This window comes from Lissotriton helveticus, chromosome 3_2, assembly GCF_964261635.1.
Source record: "Lissotriton helveticus chromosome 3_2, aLisHel1.1, whole genome shotgun sequence".
NCBI lineage: Eukaryota > Metazoa > Chordata > Amphibia > Caudata > Salamandridae > Lissotriton > Lissotriton helveticus.
Window position 1 is genome coordinate 430,882,400 of NC_136062.1, and position 12,626 is coordinate 430,895,025.

Genomic DNA, 12,626 nt, shown 5'->3' on the forward strand with positions numbered 1-12,626 from the left:
CTATGCATGAACAAGAACTAGCCCGATCAGCAGTCCGATGGACTACTGATTCTACCACTTTTCCAGACGAAATAGTGGCACAAATGTTTCTGAAACTGCCCCCAGCCGAGCAACGACTGGTGGGTATGTATATGATCCAGCACCTCATTACTCTGTATGAGGGTCAGCACTCTGATCCAGGTCCGTTACACGATGTCCTGAACGAGTTACTCCAGTATAGATGGAAAGGTCTAGGTACCGATTTAATTAGTGTTATTCTAGAACAGCGCCACAAATATAGAACGTTCCTGAACCCGCATTTTGTTCATGTCTCACCCCCAGAAAGTAAACCCTTTTACATAGATAGACAGAATCCGTTACGAGAAGTACACCCAGTTAGGACAGCGGATGGTGAAATGCAACGAGTGTTTGTTTACACCCCGATTACAAAGATGGAACTCTTAGAAATGAAGAAATTAATTCCCTGTCATGACAAAGATCCAGCAGGGTTCCACCGAGAATTAAAAGACATGCTCTGTATGGGAGAATATACGTATCCAGATATTATTAAAATGTTAAAAGTCCTGTTGCCCGCAGGGGTATACGAGAAACTCAAGGAAAAAGAATGGGAGGTGGGAGAGAAAAAGATCGATTGGGCAGTTCTAGAAGCTGAAGATAAGATACGAGTACCAGGTACCGGTCTTGGACACAAATGTAAAGAATTACCTGAACTGTTAATACAAGTTTTGCCAAGATTATTAGCCACTAAAAAGGAAGACTGGGATGCAATCTCAGCCTGTAAACAGAAACAAGACGAAGACACTAGTGATTTTTATTCTAGATTTGAGAAATGCTTTAGTATTAATAGTGGCCTCAAGACAAGTAGCGAGTCATACCCTCATCTTTTTGTTACTAAACTAGTCGAGAATTCAAGTCCACAAGTTAAGAACCGAGTTTTGAAAGTCGAAAGTACCTGGCAAGCTAATACCCCGTCCCAGATGTTACAGATGCTTCAGTATCACCAGAATAGAATCAGAGAAGAGCAAGATCATGAAAGAAGACGTATGAAAGACACGAAAATGAAAGTACTAGTTGCACAATCTGTTCCACAAGAGGGGTCCGAATCAAGGCAGTGATCCTGCAGTTCCCGTTAAAGGGACCTGCAATTATTGTAAACAGCCAGGTCATTTTATAAACGAGTGTGCAGTTCTGAAACACAATATAGCTACCGGTAAGACTAAAGAAAGACCACGTCCGCCTAGACAAGAACAAGTTTCACAGACTTCTCAGCCACAGAATGCACAACAGACAGTTTCAGCACCGCAGCCTATTGCTGCAACTCAGCATGTTACACAGCAGATGTACCAGTATGCACAGTCCGAGTATCCAGAGTATCAGCCATATTCATGAAACAGCCTAGAGAGGGAGGTAGGCTTGCCTCTCATCGAGATACCTGTAGATCAAGAAGGTCCCTATGTTCACAGTCAAGTATTAGGGAAAGACAGAAAGTTTCTGATTGATACAGGGGCAAGTAGGACCACCATCAGTCACGCCGAAGTTCCAGGGGCTCCGCTCTCAGGCTCTAGAAATGTTTCTCTTGGATTTTCAGGAAAGCCTATTGTAAACGAGATATCTAAACCAGTTACTCTAGAAGTAGGTCCATTGTCCCGCACTACCGATCTGTTACTTACAAAGTCATGTCCAGAAAATGTGTTAGGTATTAAAACACTGAAAGAATTAGGTGCAGTTATTTGCTGCTCCCCAGAGGGAATACAACTGTTTTTACGTGACTTCAAGGGTCACTATGTATTACGAGATTTTGATCCAAGATTGTCCAATGTTCCGCAGCATCTATGGGCGCAAGGTCCAACTGATGTTGGTTATATGCAAATCACACCCCATCGTGTGACTCTCAAGCCAGGTGTAGTGTTACCACGAATCAGACAGTACAGACTGCCACCTGAGGCTGTAACAGCCTTATCCAAAATTATTGACGAGCTCATCGCTCAAGGAGTAGTTGTAGAAACTGACTCCAATGTATGTAATTCTCCGATCATTCCAGTCATGAAACGTACTGATCCAAATGCACCCCCAGTATATCGATTAGTGATAGACCTTCGAGAACTCAATAAATGTATTATTCCCCAGTACCTAGTTGTCCCAGATATCTCTTCCCTATTGACAGCCATTGATTCCGAAGCCTCATTTTTTACAGTCATAGACCTCAAGAACGCGTTTTTCAGTGTCCCCATTCATCCAGACAGCCAGTTTCTTTTCGGATTTTGTTTAAATGGAAGGAGCTATATGTTCACACGAGCTCCTCAAGGATTCACAGAAAGTCCTAGTATTTACAGTCAAGCACTTAAGAGACAACTAGACAATATTCACATGCCAACTGACACTGCCCTGCTCCAGTATGTCGATGATCTACTGATCACAGCCCGTTCTGAACGTGCTTGCGAGCGAGCATCCCTTACAGTCTTGTATTTCTTAGCAGAGATGGGGCACAAGGTGTCCCCTTCGAAGCTTCAATTCTGTGTCCAGCAAGTGATCTATTTAGGCCACTTACTGTCCAAGAGGGGAAGGCAGTTGACACCCGACCGTATCCAGTTAATAGCGAGTCTTCCTTAGCCCAAGACCCAGAAGGAGGTACGTGCTTTTATCGGCCTCACTTCTTATTGCAGACAATGGATTCCTCAGTATGCATTTCTAGCCAAGCCACTGATACAGTTAACGACACAGGAGGCAGCCGTATCGACTGTCCTCCCTTGGACATCTGAACATACACTTAGTTTTAATGAGTTAAAGAAAGCCTTATGCCAAGCTCCAGTTCTAGCTACACCGAACTAAAGTGAGCCTTTTACACTTTTCGTCACTGAACGTGAAGGTACAGCATTATCTGTTCTCACACAAGATCAAGCAGGACAATACAAGCCCTGTGCTTATTTTTCGAGCACACTAGATCCTGTAGCCCAGGCTCTGCCTGCGTGCCTCAAGTCAGTTGCAGCCACAGCACTAGCTATCAGACAAAGTGATTCCATAGTATTAGGACATTCCTTGACAGTACAAGTTCCACACTCCGTGGAAGTTCTTTTAAACCGAACACAGACTCAACACTTGACAATTGCACGTTTAACAGGTTATGAACTGACACTGTTCCAGCCACACATAGAAATCAGACGCTGCAACGTTCTAAATCCTGCTACACTGTTACTAGCAGTTAATTTGAATCCTGCCACACACGACTGTGTGGAAGTAGTTAATATTATGACAAAGCCAAGACAAGATCTGACAGATATTCCATTACCAGATCCCGACCTGACACTTTATGTGGATGGTTCATGTATGAGAACAAGTACAGGAGAACTAGTAGCCGCGTATGCAGTGACTACAGACACTGAAGTTATAGAGACACATCGTATTGACACCCTGTCTGCTCAAGCAGCAGAGCTAGTTGCTCTGACACAAGCCTGCATACACGCCAAGAACCTGAAAGTTAATGTTTACACAGATTCACGCTACGCATTCGGAGTCGTACACGACTTTGGAGTGCTCTGGCAGGAGAGAGGTTTCATGACTTCTCATGGAACCAAGATTCAGCATGGTCTCCTTATTCAAGCTCTGTTAGATGCCATACACTTACCGACATCTATTGCTATCATGAAATGCAAAGCACATACGAAAGTTACTGACACTATTTCTCAAGGTAACGATCTAGCAGATCGCACAGCCAAGCTTACAGCACAGACTCCAGACATTCCAGTTAATCCGATACAGACACATACTCCAGATCCGACTACCTGTATGACAGTTAAGGACCCTACTCAAGATGTCATAGATATCCAGTTACATGCTACTCCCGATGAAATCAAGAAATGGTCCGAACAAGGAGGGGTCCAGACAGATCAGGGATGGGTAACGAAGGGTAAAGCCACATGGTTTCTCCCCGACTCTATGGTTCAAGTCATTATCAATACCGCACATAGTCCAGCACATTTAGGAGAAAAAGCTATGTTAGATAGTATCCAGAACATTTGGTTCAACAAGCATTTACGAGCTGCAGCCAAGCAGAAAGTCCGTACCTGTATGATATGTTGCCAGTTTAACCCAGGTAAAAGTGTCCCGGTGGAACAAGGTGGATTCCAGCCCCCTGACCACCCTTTTGAAGTCCTCCAGATGGATTATATTCAGATGGAGCGATGTCGAGGTTTCAAGTATGTCCTTGTAGTTGTATGCGCTTTGTCCAGGTGGACAGAAGCATATCCAGTTCCAGATTACACAGCCGCGACCACTGCCAAGCAGTTGGTTCGTAAATTCTTCCCCCGCTACGGACTCCCTAGAGTCGTATATTCTGATAACGGCCAGCCATTCTCATCTGAGCTCATGAAACACATTTCCCTTTTGTTAGGGTACCAGTGGAAGTTCCATTGTGTATGCCATCCTGAAGCAGCCGGTCTAGTAGAGAGACATAATCAGACCCTGAAAATCCGCATCGCCAAAGTATGTAAAGAGAAAGGTGTGGACTGGCTAGTAGCTCTGCCAGTCGCTTTGTTTTATATGCGCATGGTCGCACATTCCAGATCAGGTCTGTCCCCGTACGAGGTCGTATTCGGCCGCCCCCCTAACATGTGGGGTACACCTAGACCTCGAAGTATTACAGATGTTTCGAGTAATATGCTGACAGATTACCTAGCTTCCTTGATGTCTGCCCTACACTCTTGTCGTTCACAGGTTGCCGCCGCATTTCCAGACAATACCGAGGTGGCACCGCATGAAATCGTTCCCGGATGCATGGTTCTTGTCCGGAATTTTGATCGTTCAAGTCCGCTGGAGCCCCGCTGGAAGGAGCCCAAACAGGTCCTCCTGGCCACCCGTACTGCCGTCAAGCTGGAAGGCAGGAAGGGCTGGGTCCACCTGTCTCACATAAAGAAATTTTACGGACTAAAGACTGTTTCAAAGAACATTTCCGAGGATTTTAAGGATTGCCAAAGTACTATTCTTAAGGACTGTCCCGCAAAAGACAATGATACAGATCCCTCCCTGTTAGAGAAAACTCCGCAGCAGGAGTATAAGAAAAAATTAAGGTCTAGTAAAATAAGTCAGCCAGTTTGATTGTCTAAGTCCTCCCCTAGGTGAAACGGTTAGACCGGTTTCTGACATGTATAAAATAGACCCCCATAGTGAGAGAGTGAGTCAAAACTCAATCCGATGTATCGTTTTTCTAAGCTTCATATTGTTTTTCAGCCTTATGTTTACCTGCACATGTTATGCATTTTATTTGTGTTTTCCAGTTTCTCATGTAAATAAGTCTGCTAATGCTACAGTAGAGCACACGTTTAGTGATCTACCTCCTCATGAACTCTCATATCGTCTCGCTATGCGTAATAATTCCTTTATCCGCATGTTACATTATTCACACCAGACCAGCAATGCCACTAATTGTTGGGTGTGTGGTCGACTCCCCCCTTTCCAGACACCGAAGGGAGTTCTGCCACTCTTTCCTTATCCATTTTCACATAATGGTTCGTGTGGAGCATGGTCCACGTTAACGTCATCCTCAACAGATATGTCTTTTCTTAACAGTACATGTTTTCCAGACAAGCAAGGTCTTCCCCACAGAACAGGGTTAGATCTAGAAAATGAAGTTTATAACTTAGGTAATTATTCTTCGAATTTTATGGTCCTGAATGTTCAGTCTGATACTACTCCAGACTTACCTGCTATATCAGTATTACCAGTAAAAGGTGAATTATGTGTCCGAAATAATGGTTCCGTACATGTAGGCCATAGTGATTGTACTACTATTGTCAAGTATAGTGACAGTAGGAAATCTATTTTCAAAGCTTCACGTCATTCTTATTTTGTTTGTGGTCAGACCGCATATGTTCGTCTGCCCCTTGATTGGGATGGTACATGTTACATTGCCTTCCTACTGCCACCAGTTTTTCTAGCCCCACCTGACTACCATAGGAATTCCCACCTAGTACATACTAGACACAAGAGAGCCCTCCCGATTGTCGATTATACTAAAACTGCTCTAGAACAATACATAGATATCAATAAAGGTGTCTTCCCCTACTTAGGTACTGTTGTGAATAGTAAACTGATACGTAGATTAACGAGAACCCTCGAAGCAGTAGTGATTGAGACTACTTCTGCTCTAGGTAACTTAACCGAAGAACAATCCTTTATGAGAATTGTCGTGCTCCAGAATCGTCTCGTCCTTGACGTCATACTGGCCGATAGGGGCGGGGCATGTAGAGTCATCGGATCTAGTTGCTGCATTTTCATTCCTAATAACGCACCGTCTGTTTATTCAGCTATTACCAGACTCCATAATATTGCCCATATGTTACACCAAGATCCAGGCACCTGGACATGGTCCGGTTGGTTCTGGAATATAATTTCCGCCTGGGGATGGAAAGTATTGTCATTTCTGGGTATTGCAGTAGCGATCATATTCAGTTGCTGCCTCTGTTTACAATGTGGCCCTGCGATTTGCAGCATTTGTGCTACCTCTTGTATTCCTAGCCCCAAGTCCCGTTCTAAATCCCGTTCCAAGAAAATTCGAGACGAGCAAATGATACTGTATGAAATGATAGATGGTATCATGAATATTGATGTTTCCTGATGGAAACGTAGTGACAAGGAGGGAATGTGGAAAAGTAAATTTTACCATGTTCTGTGTCCCTACGTGTCCCCCATCTTATGTTATGTGTGCATGATTAATATGCATATGTATTCCCTATGTTTGATTAAAGACGCAATTACAGTTGTGTCCATCCCTAGTATGCCAGTTTCCAGTTCTCGTGAAAGCTACGAGTATTAGGCCTATGTAAAGTTACGTTGCACGTTTCTCAGTGTGCACGTTATTTCATTGAAAAGTCCCCGTTTCTAGGCCTCAAAAGGGCCCGGACACCAGATTCAGCTCCTGTCTCCTGAACCCTCGCTGAGGAGCGATACAGCCCCCACCTGTATCCTCGACCCTTCACTTACTTCCTGCCTCACAGTGCCCGGCTCGGCCTGGCTCTGCCTACGAGTCTGCCAAGAGTATGTTATGATTCTAGTTATCAGTTCAGCCCTCCTTCTCTGCATTCCTAAGCTACTGAATCGCATCAATAGTTTCCGTCATTGTCTACCCTTTACGTCTCCATGCAGGAGAAATACTGTATTAATGGTCATTTAATATTCTTCATCACGCACTACATGTAGAATAATGCATGCTCCAGTCTTAGAGTCTGTTAGCCTTTACCCCGATAACTTTTGGATTCTATCAACATGTTCTCTAAAACATCAGATACTAGATAGGGTTTAGGTACATGTCGCCCTGACTCTCCAGTCTCTACTCCTAGCGCAGAGTTCATAGCCCCCAGCTTCTCCTAGTAACACGTCATTGCCAGTTTGCGCGCACCATTAGGTTAGAGGTCCCGGCTCCTTAGGTAGCCCCCTCCATGTTTCCGCCCCATTTATGACATATTCTGTTACGTTTACATCACATGTCCATGTATACGCCTCCTGTTACACCCACTTTCACCCTTATCTTTCGCGACTGCTATTGACCACACCCACTGCTCCGCCTATCATATGTATTGTAATGCAACTATTTTAGTATATATGCTTGTGCATTGTTATTAAAAGTTATCCTTTCCCTTGATCCTGCCCCCGGCAGCGCTGCCATCCTGTTCCCGTGCAGGTTGTCCTGTTCCTGTCCTTTATGCTGTATTAAAACCTGCAAACTCCTACTACCTCGAATCTTGACTCTTATTTATTGAGCTATCTGTTATTACTATGTCCAGTCAAACCTAGATCCGGTATTATTTATTTATATACCACAAGACGCTCCTTTTGCCCTCATGTAGGCAAGCACTAGTCAAAATCATAATCGATCTCGATGTTCATCAGATCATTCAGATGTTGCTGAAACATTATTCTATCCATCAATGTCTCATTGGTAACAGATGGCCTTCTTATACACATTGTAGCACAAAGGCTACATAAGGCAGGACCACACTGTACACAAAGACAACACGTGAACAGGAACGTCACAACAACCCCTATAATCATCAGAATCTTCCAACCCCAGGTCGACATCAGGCCCCAAAACCATCCTAGAAGCGTCCAATTTCCCTCGTCCACGTGTATGGACTCCGAGATTTTGTGCAACTTGGAGATGGCTTGATAAACCGTTGGAGCGTTATCAGGTATGAATATGCAGCAGCTCGAATGGATGACCTTACACACACCTCCTCTATCTGCTAGAACAATGTCTAGAACCATACGGTTCTGTAACGTCATAAGCCTATCCGCTTGAAGCTCTGCTGTCAAATTACCAAGGGCACTTGCGGTTATGTTAGCAGTTGACTCTACTACACGAGTTAACTGCCTCAGATTTCTACTATTGACCATAGGGCCCCAAAACGGTAGGAACCCCTTAAAGAAGTCTCCTGCTTCTTGTCCGGCAGTATCTTCTCTGCTAATATCACCTCTCTCAACTCTAGTTCGGTGATAATCTGAAGCAACAGTGAAAGTTGGAGGCAAGAGATTTGCAATATAGCAGGTACCCGAGAAGTCATGAGGTAACCACGTATATGCTCGATCATAACATGCAAAATAGGTACCCTTGGCAGTTAGGAAGACAGGGGAAGAGAGCATCGGTAGAACGTAAGTATCCACACAAGCGCTCTTCCCAAGCAGGGCTCTTGGATTTCGGCCACGACCTTGCAGACAAAAGTGGCCTAGGTGAGGTACAATCCAGATTGGGGATGAGCTTTTGAGCTGCCTATCACCCACTGATACACTATACTCAGTCTCACTGAGTTCCCTATAGGCTCGCACCTCCTCCTCTGGGATAAGCGATGCGTCGAAAATATCTCTATCTAAATCAGCAATAGCTATCGCCAGAGACTTGTGGTACGGCCCAGGACCAAAGTGTGCTGAGCGTGGCTCTCGATGGGGGTAGGAATCTAGTGCACTGCGAAACACAGTTTGAAATGCTCGGGCTGACCCTTGGGGGCTGTACGGAAGAACGAAATACGGGATACCTCTGTCCATTGTATGTGGCATTAGTCCACACACCCAACAATTTGTAGTATCTACCACCAACTGATGCTGATGCAACAGTTGCACAAAAGAATTGTTTCTAAATTCCGCACGTCTGACTTGCTCATGTTGGGGCAGTATGTGAAAAGAATGTGGAGAAACAGTAGAGACGAAATTTAGGTCATGGGAAGGAGGAGTAGGTATAGTAGAGGGCAACAGTGATTGAAAACCAAAATACACTCCACCCACTAGTAGCATAGATACAGTCAGGAACAACATGAAAACCTGTAACAAAAAACATCTTGTACGAAACACCTTGTTTAACGTAGATCTTTGCGCCGACATTTTTTCTTCTTTCGACAGCTTAGAAAATTCCATCCTCTAACGACCGTCCGCGACGTTCTTGACGCACTTTGTTCTGAGTAGCGATTATCAATCCCCAGGAGTTCCCAGAAATTGACAAAAGAAACCGACCTAGTGTCGATAGCTGCTAAACAGAAGAAAGTACCCGCACGGCCCTACGGCCAACCCAGATGATAGGTTCTAGATAAATTGAACATTCAATTTACTGTAAGATTCTTGGCTGCACGAAAAAGAAAAGAAAAAAGGTACATAATATAACATGTCCACAATGTTCAGAGCAAATGTGAGTTTCAAAAATAACAAAAATTTCTTTTATTAGTCTTTTGTGCGTGGACGAAGAAAGTATCGGCTGCTCCCAGGGCGAGTCTGATCTTCAAACAGTGGTTTGGTTGGCAAATGAGTGTTCGATCGTTCAGGCAATTGTTCAGCACTCGAATTTTCCAGTGTTGACGGAGAGGGAATTGTTTGAGGGGGATCAACAAGGGTGTCAGATACAAGCTGGGTTTCGCTGAATGGGACAAAACGTTGTGGAGTGTCGGTTTCAGATGAAGAAGGACCTCTTTTCATCCAGATGTCCGACGGCAAAGGAAGCGGGACTCTTTTGGTGTGGGTAGCGTGTACCCAGTGCTTCCGTCCCTCCAGCCGAACTGCCGTCCTCGTTGCTAGTTGCACCTAATATGGTCCCACAAATCTCGGCTCAAGGTTCCGCTTTCGTCCGAAATTTCGGACAAGGAGCCAGTCCCCGGGTTGGAGCCGATGACCAGGACCCTCTGTTCGTGACGGCAGAGCCTCACAGACCTGTTGATGAATCAAACTCAATTTAGCAGTCAGATCATAAAGATAATCAATCAACATGGGATATTCGATTCTATCAAACTCTTTAAGCCTCGGGACTCCCCATATATTGGCAGGACGGCCGAACACAATCTCATATGGGCTAAGCCCTACTCGAGAGTGCACAGTTGCCCTAGTCGATAAGAGAGCTAAAGGCAAAGCATCTGGCCATGATAAACCAGTTGTTGCCTGAACTTTAGCAAGTTTCAGTTTCAGGGTGCCGTTGTATCCTTCCACCAAGCCCGCTGACTGAGGATGGTTAGCACTATCAAATTTCTGTACTATCCCTAAGCCACGACACACACTCTTCATCACACTCCCCACAAACTCACTTCCGTTGTCCGACCATACAATCCGAGGCATTCCATATCTGGGGAAATACTCTTTGAGCAGAATTTTTGCTGTGGACAGGGCAGTATTATCCTTGAGTGGGTAAGCCTCAATCCATCTGGAGAACGCACATACTACGACCAAAACATACTTCAAGTTGTTGCATCTCTCCATATGGATGAAGTCCAACTGGATAACTTCAAAAGGGCATGTAGGAGGGGCAAAATGACCAGGTGGAGTGGGAGTGCCCTTGCCGGGATTATACATCAAACACACCATACAATTCTTAACCACTCTCTCTGCACATTTAGTAATCCCATCATTCTTCCATACAGGGGACAACAACTTGCATATGCCTTTTGCGCTTATGTGTGCTGTACCATGAGCCATTGTAACAACAGCGAGCACATATGCATCCGGTAACATCCATCTCTGTTTCTCTGACAAATCAACCCAACATCCATTCTCATCCAACCTCCCCGTGCTCTCTTTCCACTTAGTTTTTTCCGTCTCAGTGGCCTCATTCTGTATTCCCCTCACACTCTCAACTGTGTCTTCGCACATACTAGTCTCCGTTGGCCATCTCACTGAACTTGTAACATACATTCGATTTGTCAGATCTTTAGCTGTCTCCTTAGCAATTTCATCTGCAAACGCATTACCACGACCAACATCATCCGTCACTTTCCGATGCGCACTACATTTGACTATGGCCACCTGCTTAGGCAGTGTAAGTGCGTCTAGGAGGTCGTTCACAAGCTGTCCATGCTGAATCTTTGTGCCATGCGACGTTAAGAATCCTCTTTCTCTCCACAATCGCCCAAAACTGTGCGCCACACCAAAAGCATACTGGCTGTCGGTAAACACATTCACCCGCTTTCCTCTGGACAACACACACGCTCTCGTCAAGGCGATCAGCTCAGCAGCCTGAGACGAATTCTGACTCAATCTTGCAGTTTCTACAACCGTACTCAATGTCACTACAGCATACGCAGTCGTCACATCACCATTCGGCAACTTGAAACAGGACCCATCCACATATAAAGTACCATCGGGATCTATCAATGGAGCATCTTTCAGGTCAATACGACCCTTTGTTTCCTCCTCAGTCCTCAGATAACAGTCATGCGGTGCTTCACCACTTGACTCCATGTTGATCGGTAACAATGTTGCTGGGTTCAACACGTTACATCTTTTTATGCGTATGTGACTAGCCAGTAACGTCAACTCATATCCAGACAACCTTGCGCTTGTCAAATGTTGAGTTTTTGTTCGGTTCAAGAGAGTGTCAACTGCATGAGGAACCATCACCGTAAGCATATTATCCATGACCAGACCTGCGGATTGTCGAATGGACGCCGCAGCTGCCGCTGTTGCTCGTAAACAACTCGGCAAAGCTCTAGCTACTGGGTCTAAGGTCGAAGAAAAATATGCGCATGGGCGCTGTTTGTCACCAAATTGTTGCGCCAGAACACTCAACGCACAACCATCCCTCTCGTGAACGTACAGTGTAAACGGCTTACTGTAATCAGGAGTACCTAACACAGGAGCCGAACATAACGCATCACGTAATTCAGAGAAACTTTTCTGACACTCTTCAGTCCATGGCAAAGGAGTCGGAACATCCTTGCACGTGAGAGCTAACAATGGTTTCGCCAATAGTGAAAAATTCTGAATCCACTGTCTGCAGTATGACGTAATACCTAGAAAGGCACGTACATCTCTCTGAGTTTTTGGCACAGTCATTCGAGAAATCGCTGCAATTCTCTCTGGGGTCAACCTTCTCCCTTCTTTCGACAATAAGTGACCTAAGTAGGTGACTTCTTGGCAACAATATTGCAGCTTGGAAGGTGACACCTTGTGATGTAAGTCATGTAGATAACGCAATAGCGATACTGTAGCCGTTTTGCAAATAGCTTCCGTATCGGCTGCCACTAATAGGTCGTCAACGTATTGAATCAAAACCGCACCCGTCGGTAACACAAATGCATCCAGTTGACTTTTAAGTGCTTGGCTATAGATCGACGGACTTTCACAATAGCCTTGTGGTGCGCGTTTTAGTCTGAAACTGCGACCACCTA